This window comes from Ambystoma mexicanum, chromosome 4p, assembly GCF_040938575.1.
Source record: "Ambystoma mexicanum isolate Mex_15411 chromosome 4p, UKY_AmexF1_1, whole genome shotgun sequence".
NCBI lineage: Eukaryota > Metazoa > Chordata > Amphibia > Caudata > Ambystomatidae > Ambystoma > Ambystoma mexicanum.
This window is the reverse complement of record NC_090927.1, coordinates 825,778,560-825,796,494: the sequence shown is the minus strand read 5'-3', so window position 1 is coordinate 825,796,494 and position 17,935 is coordinate 825,778,560. Positions and strand designations below refer to the sequence as shown.

The window sequence follows — 17,935 nt, the reverse complement described above, 5'->3', positions numbered from 1 at the left end:
GAATGAACCGGTGTTATGAACAAAACACGATACCGCGGATACCGTTGCGATCACTTGTTGACAGTTCGGTCTACTAAATAAATGCGTATCCGTTACATGAAATGCTACCGGGGCAAAAACACACTTAGCACCTGAGATACCCAGAGGGAGTTGGGGGCAAAAATCACAGGCAATATTTAGGTTAGGCAGACAAGATCGAGAAACACTCAGAAACAGGAGTTCAAAAGTCAAAGGGCCGTAGCCAGGTTTAAGTGACATGGAGACCTGTTGCCGAAGATCACACTGTTAGACAGTTCACGATTCAGCTTAGCCAAGAGTACTATGATATTGTCAATGTTCGGAAGCAAAAGTTATAAGAAGGAGGGAAGACAATGGCAATCCTTGAAGATGAAGAAAAGGGATTCACCCTGGTTCCTCGGGCAGAACACAGTACCTTATTCCAATGGTGCTGCTGGTGCCCTGGCAGTTGTTCCTGTTGGTTTCCCGCAGACCCACGATTCCTGGAGCTTCGTTGTGAAGGAGGACGTCTGAAGGGGGTCTGCACCACACAGGAATGAAGCCGGCAGCGACAACGAATTGAAGGTGTGCTCCTTAAAAACAGGAGAGGCTCGGCAGGTGGTTATCCGACCACTACAGCAGTGTGCCGCGATTTCGACCACGACAGAGATCTCTGGCTGAAGAAGATGAGCTGGTTATCCCCACCAGGCTCAAGGGAAGAAGACTCCAGACTGGATCTCCTCTTAGTCGTTGAAGGGTAGATAGCTCAGGACTGCAGTAGGGCTTCACCGGGATGGGGTAGTTGAGCAGCCGTCGTTCTCTCTGCTTCTCTTCGGTTCCTTGTAGTTACAGAGACGACTCTGACTTCTAGCCCAAGAGACCTGTCTTTTATGCGCAAAACCCCCATTCATACAGCCTGGCTGTCAATCACGCAGCAGGGGGATTGTCCAGCCGGGACAACCACCTCAGCCAATCATGTCAAAGTGCGACTTGGGTTTCCTAGGATACCCTGTGCAGGGGGGACTACACCCCTTCCTCACATTCAGTCTACCTAGACACCCAGGCGCCAAGAGGAGAGCTTCTCTGCAGAAGCCTGCCAAAAGATGGTGAACAAAGAAGGCGAACCTAGTTTGCCGTGCAAAGTAAAACACAAGAAGGACTTTAACAAAAAGAAATGTCGAATAAACCCAACCGGAGCCAAAAGAAAGACGATTTGGTCAAGCGGGTTTATGCAAAAATAGCCAAAAGTATTACCACGTTTATCTAATATAATCGTGGTAGAAAAGTTAGGGTAGATACCACTGCCACCAGCCAAGTCTAAATGTTAAAAGAGCAAAACAATGCTCAGGGAGGTACAGACAGAAAAGGGGTACAGATTAGCCCTTTCCAGTACTCCATGTACGATGGGGTGCGCTGGGTCTGTGGTAAAAGTGATTATGTAAAGTAAATGTCAACTTTACCTTTCTCTGGGGGACAGTAGTCAAGCCTCAGCGAAATGCAGTCAGAGGGACGTCTGAAAGACAACCCTGGGTTACTAGACTAAAGGTGGTGTGTAACCCATAGAAGAACAGGGGCACCTGGAGTGGTGTGCTCCAGTGCCCAGGATCACACAATGAGTAAAACACATAGGGCAAAACACATGTAAGAGTGGAAGAAGGATGTACACTCTTACCAGGTGGAAATGATGAACTCCAGAAATCCAGCAAAGCTGCTGGGGGACTCACTAGGTGAGGGAAATTAGCCCTAGAAGGAGAATTCTCCCTAACATGGAGGACTTGAGAGAGAGTAACCATCTTGAACTTGTCTTTCCTGTGGAGCTTGTTCAAACTCATGATGGGTCTCAATCCACCGCCTTTCTTTGAAATCAAAGAATAAGGGGAATACCATCTCTTGTTCCTCTCCGCTACAAGCACCAGTTCTATGAACCTTTCCCCAGTAGGGATTATATTTCCTGCGCAAGGAGCGGATCCGGACTCCTCAAAGAGAGATTCCCTGGTGGATTGGTGTGAGGCCTCTGCCAGAAAGGAAGACAGTAGCTGTGGGGTATGATCTCCAGAACCCACACATCTGAAGTAATGGCACACCATTCTACAAGATGCTGCGCCAGCCTTCCTCCAACCGGCGAACCATGGGACATGGCCTCATGACTGAGCTGAAGCGGCATTGTCTGAGGGTAAAGAGGCAACGGCCCGAGCGGCCTTGGCACCTCGAGTACCTTGTTTTCCACCTCTGGTACTCCTACGGTGGCCCCTTTGACCTGCAGCTCCTCTCGATCTACCAAAGGATGAGTATAACCTCCACTCCATTGCTGTCCCCTAGGACGAAAAGGCAGAGGTTGGCGAACTGCAGCGCTCAACGAGGTCTGCAACCTCTCAAGGCTCTCGACAGCCTTGCTGCCAAAAAGATGTTCACCATCAAATGGCATGTTGAGAAGCCGGGCTTGTACATCAGGAGCAAATCCAGACTTCCGCAACCACGCAAATCTGCGCATTACGGTGCTTGCCGCCATGGACCGCAATCTGCCATGTCCAGACCCGACTGAACGGATTCACACATGGCATCCTTGCCATCCTGAACAAGAGCAAGAAAGCCGTCCCGTTCCTCCCCTTCGGGAATATGTTCAGCCGTCAAAGAGACACAATTCCACAGAGTGCAAGTGAAACGTGATAAGGCACACACAGAGTTGGCTGCCTGAACGGATTCACACATGGCATCCTTGCCATCCTGAACAAGAGCAAGAAAGCCATCCCGTTCCTCCCCTTCGGGAATATGTTCAGCCGCCAAAGATACACAATTCCACAGAGTATGAGTGAAACGTGCTAAGGCACACACAGAGTTGGCTGCCTGTAAAGCCATACCCTCTGAAGAAAACACTTTCTTCGCCCAGCCATCAAACGTTTGTTGTCCGTATTAGGAGGGATGGTAGGGTACAACGTCTGTTTTGCTGGGGCCGTAGCCGCCTGCACCACCAAACTCTCCGGAGTGGGGTGCGTAGTCAAGTAGCTGGGGTCGCTACTGGCAGGACGGTATTTTTTCGGCAAAGACTTGCCCGCTGCCGAGAGACTCTCCGGAGCAGTGCAAGCTGCAGCCGCCCTTCTTTGCAAGGCCATATGGAATGGCAGTACCGGGTCAGATGGTGGCCCGTGGTCCAAGATGTCTGTCAGGTCATCCTGCAGAAAATCTCCTGGTGGCGCAGACCACCCCAAGTATTCCGTGACCCTCGACATGAGGCGCCGGTACGAGGATTCAGCATGCGTACCCGGCTCAGGCCTGCCAAACTCCACCTCTGGGAGGTGTCCAGACCACTAGCGTCGTGCAACAACTGACGCAGGTCTTCTAACTGGCTATGACCAGATAATAAGTCATCAGGCACCTCCACAGGAACCATACCATCATCAGACCCTTCATCCACCTCAGAAATATAGTCAAGAGGCTGGAATAAATCCCTGGATGAGGGCCCGTGTTTGGACTTGGCCAGAGCCTTCCTCTGGGTTTCCACCGGTCTCCGGGGCACCTCTGAGAAATCCTCCTTGAAAGGCGTTGACGGAATCTGTGTCGACGTCGAGCGTGACGCCAATGGCTTCGACACAGGCCTCAAGGGCGGAGCCCCGAGTGTGTCCTTTGACGGTCTCAGCGCCAAAGGCGCCGACATCTTCTTCGAAGACCTGACAGGCTCCGACGGTCTCGATGGCATTGAGGTCCAGGACCTGGAGCGGGCATGGCTAGAGCGATCCACCTTGTCCGACCAGGACCTCGAAGGTTCCCGGTGATCGCGACGACCGCTCGAGCCCGAAGGCGAGTGAACAGTGTCTCTAGCACATTCTCTACCGGCGTCTTTCGACGGCGCAGATGGAACGGAGCCCTGTGAATGAAAAATTGCCATCATCTCCTTACGGAATTAATCCTATTCCGCGGAAGTGGAATGCTTGGTGGGACAAGCAACCCGCTGATGGGCGGAGTCCTCGGACGAGGAAGGCTACCGATGACAGCACTTCCGTGAGTGCCTCGAACAGGCAGAGGAATGGTGGAACCCGCTCTGGGACCGAGACCCCCTGGATTTACGCCGACGATGCAGAGAGTTGCCCTCGAATCGTCAGTCGAAAGCCCAGTGGATTTCGACTTCCGGGGCTTGGACACCTTACGACAGAAATCTTCTTCTTATGCTCCCGCAAGGCCTTCGAAGTTAACGCCTAGCAATCGTCACAATCGTCTGTGGCGTGGTCCTCACTGAGGCACCAGAGGCAGACGTTGTGCGGGTCTGTCAGCGACATCTTGGAACCGCATCCCGACACTTCTTGAAACCCGGCGGCGGGGTAGAAGAAGACGAAGACATCATGGAAATCTTCACAAACAAACTGGCTTGAAGAACCGATAGAACACTCAGAAGAACCGACGCGCGCCGAGATCTCCGAAGCGAACACGTTCGCGGAAAAAACAGAACTGAGGCTACGGGTGTCGTGCGTCCTACTTATAACATCAGGTGACGTCGGCTCGACGGAGGCCTTTGAGGACTGCGGATCAACGTCATCGATGCAGGACGCAGATGCCGAAAATTCTCCGAAGCAGCACAGCTGTGGTGATTACCTGTCATAGATATGGAATACGTCGGAGGACAAAATCTCCTAGAATTTTATTTTAAGTAGCTTTTATGCTCTGTGATTCTTGTCCTGATTTTTCTTTCATTTTTGACTGTGTGTAGTAGTTCATATGGTCACCCCATTTCTGAATTTCTTAATTACAATTGGTGAATGACCTTTGGTGCTACAGCAAGACCTAGTTCCGCTTCTGTGCTATTAGTTTGGTCACAACATTTGCATTTATCACATGGTACATGTCCCATAATTGTGTCCATACACCAAAGTTGGGTTAGACCCTTCTACTTCCCTATCTTAATTTTAATATAATTCTCCTTATCTGATCTTTCAAATCGTTGCTTCTTTTGTAAGGTTGTTCAGGAGGAGTAGTACCACCCTTCAACAATTTCCATTTTTCCACTACAATTTTTGTAATCGCGTTAGACAAACTCGAAAAAGATGCTGACAAAGACAAGCTTCTCAGTGTCTTTTTTCTTTTTGTCGTACTCCAATACTGGTTCTCTATTGTTATTCTTTGTCCTTTTGTACAAATTCTTCACCAGGTGTTTCGAGTAACCGCCGTGTGTCAATTTGGTACTGTTTCCCTTGTTTGATTCATCTAAGAATTCTTCTTTCTTCAAGCTATTGCGTTTACACCTCAGAAAGTGTCTGAAAGGCAGGTTCCCTTATGTGTGTATAGGATGAAAACTGGTGTAGAGTAGCAGAGTATTTCTATGAGTCAGTTTAGGATATAGTTTCACTGCTAACGGTTTTGAGATTTCCCCTACATAAATTGTGGCACCAGGCAAGTTAGTTTTGCGGTTACTATAATTTTTTTTTTATAAAGTATTTTATTGTTATTAACATAATACAGTGGTCATAATAACAAAGCAACAAGCAAACAAAAACAACTTCAGACTGTCATAGTCGTTCACAATCAGAAAAGGTACCCAGAACATCAACAGTTGAGCGATCATCTCATCACATGCAATAATGTTTAGTATGGTACAAGCACAGAACAAAACAAAACCCCCAGTGCACATTCCCCCGCCTGTACATGGGACACTCAGGCCACACCTTCCTCCCACCTGTCCCATATTTTCGACGCTTTGTTGGGACAGCCTCGCGCCGAGTAAATCCTACGCTCCATCATAGTGCATATGTCCATATCCAATTTCCATTGTTCCAGCGTTGGGGAGTCAGGGGCACCCCATTTCTGCGCTATATTGCACTTAATCAGCCCCATCGCCGTGTGTAGGAGCAATCTTTCCCACTTATTAGCTTCTATCTCATCGGGCACGCCCAGAAGCAAAGCCCTTGGGTCCAGAGGTATGGTGCGAGTCAGAACTCGGGAGAGTTCCCTACAGCATGCGTTCCAAAAAGTTTGTATCTGGGGACACAGCCACAAAATGTGAATAAATGTCCCCTCCCCATCCCCACACCGCAAACAGTTTGGGTTAGAAGCCCGTTTCCAGCCATATAGACGTGTCCTAGGGTAATAAACCCGGTGTAGTATTTTCAACTGCACTAGTCGAAGCCTAGAGGAAATGGCGATTTCCCGGGGATGCATAAGGACTTGTATCCAATCCTCAGGATCTATCACCCCCACATCTACTTCCCATTTTGCCTTTAGTTCATTCAATTCGGGGGTAGCAAAGGAGGATATAGCATTGTAAAGGATGGAAGTGCATTTGGTAGGGATATGCGCCGGAAGGATGTTACGCTCTATGGGGGTATAGTCCGGTAACTGTGTATCTGCTGTCAGGTAGGGTCTCAAAGCATGGGCGAGGCGAATGTAGTGGTAATGTTCCGTATTCGGAATCTGGAATCGCAATTGTAGGTCATCAAATGAGGCCAAACACCCCTGTGTAAGCATATCCCCAATCCTGGCAATCCCTGCGTTCACCCACCTAGGCCACGGCTCCAACTTCTGGGTCTCAGCTAGGTTGTTGTTCCGCCAGAGGGGTTGTGCTCTAGTAGCTTTATTTTCCCAGCCAATGAATCGGTGTGCCTGTCTCCACACTGTGATCATATGCGTAGTGGTTGTGGGCGGAGAGGTTCTCGAAAGGGGCTGATAGAGGAGAAGCAGCGGGTCAGTGTTGCGCATAGTGGCTATCTCAGCCCGTATATGGGGCAGGTCTCGGTCCCCGTGGAGAAGGTCATTAACCACCACCAGTTGTGATGCCCAGTAATACGTTTGAAGGCGGGGAACTCCTATTCCTCCCTCCCAAATAGATCTTTGGAGTGTAGTTAACGCAATTCGTGACTGGCCACCCCCCCATATGAGGTCTCTGAGAAGTGTCTCCACCTGGTGGAACTCCGAGTCGGGGACTTTAAGTGGGGCATTTTGAAGGACATAGAGGAATCTAGGAAGGGTCATCATTTTAAAAAGTGCCGCTCTTCCCATAAGTGTCAGGGGGAGGAGTTTCCAGTGCCGGACATCAATAATAAAGCGGTCTGTGATTGGTCGGAGATTGTTCCTTATATAGCTTGTTAAATCCCCGGATATCCATATTCCCAGGTAACAAAACCCCTGTCGTTCCACCCGGTACGGGCAGTCCTGGGGGATTGCCTGTTCCCCACCCTTCACCGGAAAGAGGACTGATTTCCCCCAGTTGATTCTGAGTCCGCTGAGTTCCCCAAAGCGGACTAACATTTGCGTTACAATGGCAGAGGATGTTAGTGGGTCACCCAGGTACACAAGGAGGTCGTCCGCATACAGGGATGTACGATCCTCGTGTCCCTCCGGCCATCTGAATCCTCTCCAGGCGGTGTTTTGGCGAAGCCAAAGAGCTAATGGCTCGATAGCAAGGGCGAACAAAAGAGGGGACAATGGGCATCCCTGTCGCGTACCACGGCCCAGGGGGAAGGACCCAGAGGACCAGCCATTCACTCTCACTTCCGCCTTGATGTTAGCATAAAGTAGCTGCACCCAGCCTAAATAGGCCTCTCCGAACCCCATGCGGCGCATTATTTTCCAAAGGTAGTCCCATCGAATGGAGTCGAACGCCTTTTCAAAATCGATTGCCAACAAGGCCAAGGGTTCGTTTATAATCGGGGATCTCTCCAATGCTAAATGGAGGCGGCGCAGATTCATCCGAGTCGATTTGCCAGGCATAAAACCACATTGATCCGGATGGATCAAGGAGGATATGACTAACTGCAACCGATTCGCTAATAGCTTAGCAAGGACCTTAGCTTCCCCGTTAATCAGCGATATAGGTCTATAAGAAGCACAATCATGTGGAGGTTTGCCAGGCTTGGGAATGACCACAATAGTGGCCTTGCAAAGATCTGGTGGGAGGGTACCCTGTTCCCGGGCAGCAAGAAACATCCTATGTAGAGAAGCGGCCATTTTGTCTACTCCTAGCTTCTGCCAAGTTTCAACTGGGAATCCGTTCGGGCCCGGTGCCTTTCCCGACTGGAGCTGAGACAGTGCCTCTGCAATCTCAGCCTCTGATAAAGCAGAGTCCAGCTGGTCCCTCTGTTGCCCCGAAAGGATCGGCAGCGTCACCTCATCTAGGAGGCAGGGGTTTAGCGGTGAGGTCGGAGCCCGATACAAATCTGCGTAAAACTCTGTGAAGGCCTCGGCAATCCCAGAGTCTGAATGTTGGGTGTCGCCCTGTGCCGTGACAATTTCCCGGACATGGCGCTGCCCCTCGTCTCTCCTCTGCAACCAAGCGAGCAGTTTACCCGACTTATCCCCAAGTTCATACACCCTCGCCCTAGCCTGCCAATGGGCCTGCTTGGCGTCATCCATCGTTCTGTTACGGAGGCACTCCTGGGCGCGCTGGAGGGATCGGTGGGTCTCGGGCGTAGGATCGGATATATGCTCAATCTCCCTGTTTCTCACTTCCTCTTCGGCCTTTAATATTTCCCGGAACCGGGTGTTTCTTTTATGTGTCGTCCAAGAAAGGATTTCACCCCTTAGCACTGTTTTATAGGCCTCCCATAATATCACGGGGCTGTCCACCGACTTCTCGTTAATTTCGAAATATTCACCAGAAACTTCCTCCAGGCGATCTATCAGTTCCGGGGACCCCAGATAATAATTGTTAAGTCTCCACGTTCTAGGGGGAAGAGGACCCTGCATACGCAATTCAACTAAGAGGGGGGAGTGGTCCGAAATGCCCCGGGGGAGTAAATCTGCGGACATTGCCCTATGGAGGTCGGTATGTGGCAAGAAGAAGTAGTCCAGTCTGGACATGGAGCCGTGAGCGCCGGAATGGAAGGAGTACTCCCTATCAGTCGGGTGTAACTCTCTCCATACATCTCGGAGCCCAAGGGCCGATGCAAAATTGGCCAATCTAGTCGAGGTGTCAGGGTTGCGATTTCGGAGATGGGAACGGTCAAAGTTATCATTCATGGTATCATTAAAATCACCCCCCAGAATGAACGTATCAGGATGGTGTTTCCCTATAAGGGTAGTAAGATCGTCCAGTAATTCCTGTCCCAACCCGGGTGGGGAATAAATTGCGGCAATGGCCATCGTCTGACCCCAGATGGTCCCCATGACGAACACGTATCGACCCCTTGGGTCACGCTCAACCAATTGCTGAGTAAATGGAATGCGCTTGTGTATCAGGATGAGGGTGCCCCTGGAGCCCATTGTGTACCCCGCCTGAAGGGCAAGGTGGTAATTAGTCCTCTGAAAAAAGGCACAGTGTGATCCGGCCAGGTGGGTTTCTGTCAAAAGGGCCACATCAGGGGAGTGTCTATTTAGAAATTGCCTAAGCAGGCGCCGTTTAATCCCGGACCCCATCCCATTCACGTTCCAGGTGAGGAACTTCAGGGATTTGGTGTGTCGCATGGGTGTCTCGTGAGTCTGTGCACAGGATATCTATCACACATGATGGGGGTCTGTACGATTGTAGCAATCAGTGAGAGATGGTGGAGTGGTAACTTCGACCAGAGACAGTGGTTCGTGTCCGTTATAAACATATGACAGTCTTGAAGTAACAAACAAACTTTCAAACATTCCCAACTTACCCCCACCCTATACTCCACCCCAACACGAAGTACCTGTCGCCCAAACATAGCTGGACCTTCAACTTAAGGTAGCAGCTCAAAAACCCAGACCCTAGAGCCGGGTCTAGATAAACAAGAAAGAGGGGGGGGGGGGGAAAGGGAGAAGGAGAAGGAAAGGAGGAAGTTCGGCTAGGGGGGGGGGGGTTTCAGAGGCTCCTCCAGAGTCCCCTCCCATGCGCCAGTGTCAACATCTTCCATGGTGGACTACTCATGCGTCCGGCTTAAGAGTACAAAGAAAGAATACTTCAGAGCGCCATTACCAGGCCAGAGGGGCGACAGTCCGGTCAATGTTCTTGCTGATCTGCATCGGGGTCCAGGACCCCCTGTTCATTCCTCTCCGGGTTTCCTCTCGGGGAGGCGTGCCTGAGCTTTGGTCTTCCTCTCGGTCTCCTCGGTCTCGCAGTCCAATCACCTTCTATATGGGCCTCCGCCCATTTCCATGCCTCTTGCGGGTCGCTGAAATGAACCGTGGTTCCACCATGATATATCTTCAGTTGGGCCGGGAAAAGCAGGCCATATTTCACATTTAGTTGGGCCAGCTGTCTCTTGAGTGGCTCAAACGATTGTCGTGCCCGCTGCACTTCTCGGGTGTAGTCCGGGAAAAAGGCGATTCGGGAGCCGTTATGGGTAATCGAGCCTTGTGCCCGCGACAGTTGCAGGAGGGCATCCCTATCTCGGTAGTTGAGTAAGCGGGCGATGATAGTACGTGGCGGGGCACCCGGGGGTGGTCTACCCGCCGGCATTCTGTGAGCCCTCTCCACTGAGAAGAACTTTGAGAAGGATGTGGCCTCGAAGATGTCTACAAGCCACTGCTCCAAGAACAGCTCCATACACTGTCCCTCCTCCCCTTCTGGCAGACCCAGGATACGGACATTATTGCGACGGGATCGCCCCTCTCCATCCTCCACTCTTGATTCAAGGGTCTTAAGGCGGTTTAAGGCCTGGGACAGTTGGCGGTTAATCCCGCCTATATTGTCTTCCACTTCAGAAATACGGTGTTCCGCCTCTCCCGTTCTGGAGGTTAGCTTCTGTAGATCGTGGCGTAGGAAGGAGACGTCTGCCGCCATGCTATCTATTTTGGTCTCCAAAATGGAGGATCGGGAATTAGCAATGGCCGCCATTACATCATGGAGAGAAAGAGGGCCCTCCCCATTGGGGGAGTTCGGTCGCGTTGCTGGGGCCGCCGGGGCCGGGGTGGTGGCGACGGCAAATTGGTCCATGCTGCTCTGTGTGGAGGGTTTCTTCTGCCTTTCTTTCCCCATAGTTCCGGGGAGGCGTGGGGCGTCCGGCACGGTAGGTCGAACAGTGCTAATTACGCCCTTCCGGATCTACTCCGGTGTACCGTGTCGCAGCCCCGCAACAGGCCAGGTGGAAGGCCTCGGGGTCCTCCAAGCACCTTCCAACACGCAGGTTCCACGAATCCACCGTCTGTATGGAGCAGGGGGGGGGGGAGAGTTAATCACACCTACCTCTAGCACTGTCGGGCCAGGCCGCTGCCGTCCTCCACCACTCGGGGCTGGGTCGAGACAGCCCAAGAGCAGGAGCCGTTTGTCCGGGCGACCTCCGGTTGTAAGAAAAGTCAGTGTCCACTGCGTGTGCCGCACCACACCAGGCCGCTTCAAGCCCCAATCAGACAGGAGGTGGTCTGCCCTCAAGCTCCGGCGGCCATCTTGGTTTCGCAGTTCGGGGCCCCCGGCCTTCAGTAAATTGCAGATTATGGCCCTCCAAACGGGCAGATGACAGCCCGGATTTCCGCCGGTCGTAGCCCACAGCTTCACGGGCACAATCGTGGCGTTGATGTCGCTCGATGTCCCCAGGAATCAGGATAAAAGTACAGGATTGTGTCGGCGCTTACGGGAGCTCACTCGGCTCACGTCCGCATCGCTCGCGCGCTAGCCACGCCCGCGGTTACTATAATTGACTGTGACTTGTATATACCTGTCTTGGGCATTCAGCTACATTGTGAAAGCCCTCGCTTCGTACTCATCCCCTGACCAAATTACTACGATATCGTCTTTATACCATTTCCAGATTTTAAGGTTAATGTTAAATGGATTACTATCTGAATAGATTTTTGATTCTTCTAGTTTTTCTACATATACATTTGCAACACTCAGCGCTACAGTGGCCCCCATGGCAGCTCCATGAACCTGCTGATAGGAATCATTCAGAAACAAAGTAATTTTCTATCATTGTTATCTCAACGCAACAGAGCACACATGAGTTAGAGGTACCATTGCTTAGTGTAGTAGCTCTTTGTGGGTGTGCCTGGTAATAAGAGATTAGCAGCAAGGAGTAATGTCGAGAATAAATGCAATGCTGGGGAGCAAGTTAGATTGCTCCCCCAAGGTATGTTTACTGGGTGGAGTCAGGAAAAACAAAAGAAAAAACTAACAGCTCTCTTATTGTTATTGGCAAAATGTAGACTGCTAATTTCGTAAAAATGTCCCAAAGGCCCTGTGCTGACCAATGGACAGCTGGTGCATTAAGATGGGAGCCAGCCGAGCAGCTGATTGTGCAGGACTTGGGGAGGAAGGCAGGGAATGAGGACAAGGGACTTGCATGGAACATTCTTCTGTATGATTTACAGACTTCCCCGGATGACCTCAAGTGGGCTCAAGGAACTCTGCTGGTAATAGCTTGCTAGTCAAGTGTGGCAGGTACAGACGACGCTGTGTAGATAAGGGGGTAGCAGGACTCCAGGGCTGGGCATGCAGGAATTTGGTTGGAATGGGGAGGGGATGGGAGTGAGGCTGGGGGGTTATCTCGTTATTGCCTTTTGTTCTCTGCCTTGAAAACTCAATAAGCACATTTCTTTTAAAAAGTGAAGTAGCTCTTCAAGCATACTCAATGTGGCCTGAAGAGGAATAATTGTGTACAGTGATGTATTTCAAGACTGATTAGCATTTCCTTCCCTGGATCAAATTCTACCCTTTCTACTAATTTAATAATAGTAGTAGTATCTTGGATGTAAACATGGTTGAAGATACACATCTGAACATTTTGAGAGGGGTTCCAACACAGAATCTATGTATGAAATAATCGGTCTCCCCAAGGGTTTTCAACAGATATGTGTGGATTTTTGTTAAGATGTACAATTTAGGGATTTTAGCTTTTTCTATAAACAGGAACATAGCTTCCTGTTTGCTGATCCACCCTCTGTGTAAAGCCTTTTCCACTTTTTTCTGTAATCAAAGCTTTTAAAATGCCCAACTTCTCTATGGTGGCTAAGCCTTTCAAACACTTGAGACTCTGTACTTTGACTTTGCAGTGGTGGACAGAAAGCAGACGGATTTCGTAAGCCAGATTAGTTGGGAAGTGACTTGAAGTCTTTATTTTCGAAAAATTGCTTCAGATGAATTGTCCACAAAAATTGTTTGAATTCTATACGGAATTTGAACCAATCATGTGGGTTTGTGGTCACACAATACTTGTATCGTAGGTGTATATTTTTGATAAGTTAGCTATAAGACTCTTCTGCTCTTGGTGACTCTGGGCTCCTTCTCCCAGTATGTCAGTTGGTGAACCTTCCCTGAAAAAGCTCTTTCACTTGTCCCTCTTCTTCCTCTACGATTGCTCATTTGCCTATTTCTGAAACCTCCTCAACGACTATTATTTCCTCTTGGGTTATAGCCCCAATCATAAATCCTCCCCACGTCATATCTATAAAGCCTCCCCACGTCATATGAGCTGTCGTCATTCAAACTGCCTGAGGTGTTTCCAAATCGTACACGTTTCCCATTTCTATTGGATGTTGTTCTTTCCATATCCTCTCTATAGCTATATCCTTCTTTTGCATAAGCAAGCACCTTTTCGTGATTCCATTTAGATACATCTTTTTTGATTCTTTGTATTAATTATGTGGGAAGGGAAACGAGAAGGTGTCTCACCCACTATTCCCTGGAGATCTGTCATCCAGGTGGCCAGGACACAGCCATCACTTTTGGATCCAGTTCCTGGGGGTGGACCAGTGCGGAATGATCACCTGGGCGAGGGGTCTTCAAGGAGTGGGACACCGGATGGCGAGACGCGGTATCCCCTCCCCTGAACACCTTTCCCCATCCTACCAGGTGGGATATGTGGGAACTCTACCCCCCCCCCGCGCTTTCCTACACAAACACATTCACATGGACAGCCCAGTCTGGGAGAAAACAGACTAAACCCTGAGCAGTATACATAACATGTCCCAATACAATGGTCAGGTGAGGTCAGTCAATTACTGACAGACACTCACACCTGACTTCCATTAAGCTTCCCCACAAAGATAAAAGGCTGAGCACAAAAGCACACTCTGAGCGAGGCAAAGCACACGAGGAAACAGCAGTTTCGAGATGACAGCTGAATGAGGGACGAAAGACTGCTAACCACGAGGGGCTTGTAAGGAGGGAAATGCCCTTGATCTCTCTGGAAAGAAACCGTTATGATCAAGAGACCCTGAGATTGGACATCTTAAGACCCGGAGACAAGTCTGAAGAATCCTGCATTGTGTGACAGAGGTACCCGCGCTCCTCCTACGTGACTAATCGAGTCAGAGAGAAGCAGCATCCGCCATGGTACCATCCTTGGCTCAAAGAACAAAGTAGCGACAGAGGAATCAACACAGCCGGTGAGTTGGAGAAACCAATATGAGACCAGCCTGTGTTGAAGCCAAGGCTGCAAGCAGCAACATTGTATACAGAGCACTGGAACGAACATTGTAAAAACGCATGTGATTAAAGACGCAAGTAAAGTTGAACTGCTGAGGAATGTTTGAACTTTAAAAGAAATGCAATATCGTTGACAGAGTGCTCCGGCACCGCGTGTGTGCTCAATTGAATGTCTCTGTAAGGTATCCAGTTGAAAGGTGGCAGAAGTGAAAATAAACAATTGTAAAGAGAAAGATTTTGTGTATCGAAGTCGTCCTGTGGCGGGTCAAGCAAAACCCTATGCACAATTTTTTTTCATTTTATTTTTTTATTGATTCAATTGCATCGCAATTTTTACAAATTAACACATTTTCTCCATGTTTCGTAGACTTTTTGTCCTCCTATATACAAGAGAATAACAGTAAAATTCTAGTCCATTCTTTGCCTCAACCTCCATCTCACGTCGCTCATCCATGTTTCTTAAATGCTTTATTTGCGGTTACTCAAAAAAAAAACCCGTCTGGATAAACAAAACCACTGCGATGACCCAAGATGCTTTGTGACCACTCATCAGCGCGGTCCATCTGCAGTCATCGTCCATTGTTGTGGAGTTTTGAAAAGGCGGGTTGAGGAAAAAGTCTTGTTGGTTAGTTAGTCCTGGGCAGTTCATCATCACATTTCGGATTGTTTCCACTTTTGCAGGATCCAGACAAAACCTACACACATTGGATTGGCTGGTGCCTCGTATTGCCTTAATCTCATTTCTTTCAATCATATTGAAGCGCGTTCTCATAAAAGTTTCTCTATATGATCTATTTGGAAACTTTAAAAGGTATGAACATACCCGATTCAGCTTCATGTGTATAGATGGTATGTCTCCAGTAAGTTTACAGGCCCCAGCCTTATCCAAGGTGTTTAGCCAATCCAGCTCCAGTAGTTTTCTTTTCACTCTCAGAGGATTCATTCTTAGTTATCTTCTGTACAGCCTAGGTCATCCAATGTCTTCCTGTTATTGCTGACCCACTGCGACAGCTGGGATGAGGACCCTTTCATTATCTCTTGGTTTATGATCCTCAAGACCAGTGGGCTTGTCGTGAGGGTTACTTTTCGAAAGAGGGCCAGCCTTTTCCATTTGACACAGGCATAGAGAGATGTTATGCTCAATTCTCTACGTATTATTGCCATTGAAGAGGACTTCAGCAGATTAAGAATCTTTTTCCAAATAATGGCCTCCAGACGCGGCCATATCCTCTCGGGTATGGCCAGGGTTGTCTCCATATCATAGGTGAGTGGGGGCACAACCTTTCTCTTGTAGAAATGTAAGGCCGCAACTAAGGAAAAACGCCCAAATTTTATATCCGTAAGTTTGGCTTGAGTCGCCAGTGTCTTTGCTTTGTCCAGTAAAGTTTCTTGTAGCGTAATATCAGGAAAGCTGTTATTCACTGTGATTCCTAGGTGCTTGAATATCTCAACCTTTTCTATTATGTTTGTCCCCAGCATCCAAGTGAAAGGTTCTTTTTTCAAAGTTCCTTGCTAGAAACACATTATTTTCGTTTTAGATTGATTAATCTTCAGCGAGTTTGAGTTTGGTTTGGCCTATCAAAATAATGTTGTCTGCATATAGTAATCGTGTGATCTTCTCCTGTCCGATAGTTGGTGGGAAGGTTCTCAGTTGAGGTTCAAATTGCTGAATATCTGATATAAAGAAGTTGTAAATGGCCGGGGCCAGGAGACAGCCCTGCTTTACCCCTTGTGAATAGGAGCAGAAAGTAGGCCTGCACGGTTTAGGTGAACTCTGATCTGTGTGTCTGTGGGAATGGTAATTAAAGGCTCCAGTACCTCACTCGGCATTGCCATTCCTCCAGTTTTGCTCATAACAATTTATGGTCCACGCGATTGAATGCCTGGACAAGGTGCACTAACGCAATGAATATCTTCCCCCTTCCCTGGTGCAATTTGCTTTTGAGTATGCTAAGTAGCATAAGGTTTACCGATGCTCCAACTCATTTAACAAATCGAGTTTGGAAAGCATCTGTTGCGCTGCCGCCTTTGACCAGTCCACAAATTTCGTCAATAAAAGGGACCCAAAAATGTTACCCATCACATTGAGTAACGTGATAGGTCTATCATTTTTTGGGTTGGTCTTGTCCCCCTTTTTGTGGATGGGGACTATTGTGGCTAGTTTCCATGAGTCTGGTATTTTCCTTTGTATGGAGATCTTCTTGAAGACTGCTTGTATGAAGATTGACCGTTCGTCCGGGTTTTCTAGTAGCATGATGTTGGTGAGTCTGTCGGGACCGGGGGCTCCTGATCTGTTGATTTTTTTGTATCTTCTCCAGGATGTCTGACACCTCGTATTCACAGGCCCACTGTTTATCTTTCTGCCCGGCAGCCATTGAAGGAACCTTAGGTGTTGGCCCGTGATAGAGGGTTAAGAAGTTCTCCTTCCAGGCTTGATCACTCACATAATTCTGTTGCGTGCCATTGGTAACCTTTATCAGTGGTTTTATTAAGGACCAAAAAGCCTTGGACTTTTTGCTGCTTAGTGTTCTTAACATTTGCTCCGAGTCTTGTTGGAGCAAGTTATGTCTATGGGCAATAATCCATGATTTGTACTCTTTTGATGCTTTGAGTTCTTGGGCCTTGAGGTCAGGCTGTTTACTCCTGGTTCCACTCGCTTCAGGCATCTGATTGATCTCCTTTTTTCCACCAGAATAGGGTCGTAACTGTCGCAGCCAGTTTTTTTTTGCTTTATTGTTTCCCGACCTCTTGCTACTGAAGGGATCTAGGAGTGGTCTGTAATCGACCGGGCTTCGTAGCTTTTCATCTTCTTCTTTTTCCATGGTATAAACTTTTGTTAATGCTACTATGTCTTCTGATTTAAGCCTCAATCGGTTTGCCTCGTTGTACTGATCGCTAGGTGATGTTTCCAAAATCAGAGTCATGCTCAATAAGTTGTGATCACTGTTTGCTGTTCTAATGACTTCGTAAGATCTAATATACAGGAGTAATTCACTAGAGACGAAGATGTAGCCCAAGTCTGCCGCTTGATCCCCTTGTTCCCAAGTTGGAACTACCACTGTATCGTTCCCATCTTTCAATTTCATTTGATGTAGATCCCTGGTTTTCATTATCTTGTCCATAATCTGCCTCTTTTGAGGGCTGTTGGCTTTGGCCTTTGGTTATTTTAATCTTCCAGGTCGATGGGTAGATTGCGTTGAGATCGCCACAGATTACTATATGTATGTCTGTGTTATTTATCAAAACGGCATCGATTATAGTGGTGATTAACTCAAGGAAGTTGGCTTCTGTGACAGCCTGAGGATTCCAGTAGCAAGTTATTATAGCCATATTTTCTCTTCGGCTTCCAGTGTTCTTATCTGGGGCATTTCGCCAATCCACTAGAATAGCAAGACAGTAGAGGTCCGAGTGCAAGATCTTATGCAAGTTCATACTGCAACCTGCTCTTAAGGCTATAATTAAACCTGAGAACGGACAACCCTTTTCAGCCTTGGCTGTAATTACTTCAAAACCGTCCAAATATGGGGTGTTCAGCAGCCAAGTTTCTTGTAGGCATAGAATGTCATAGGATCACAAGTTCACATCACTGGCTATCGTCAAGTGGGTGAACCCCCTGGTATTCCATGAAGCCATCCTTATGCCTTGACTTGAATAGAATTTGAGGAGGTGAAAAGTCCTCTCGAGTCGTCT

General features: G+C 48.5%; 1 protein-coding gene across 4 annotated transcripts in view; it reads right to left on the bottom strand.

The window, feature by feature from the left end:
* USP45 (ubiquitin specific peptidase 45) overlaps nucleotides 1–17,935 on the bottom strand; it is a 3,631,241-nt gene that overhangs the window by 964,455 nt on the left and 2,648,851 nt on the right. The gene's annotated exons all lie outside the window — the stretch shown is intronic.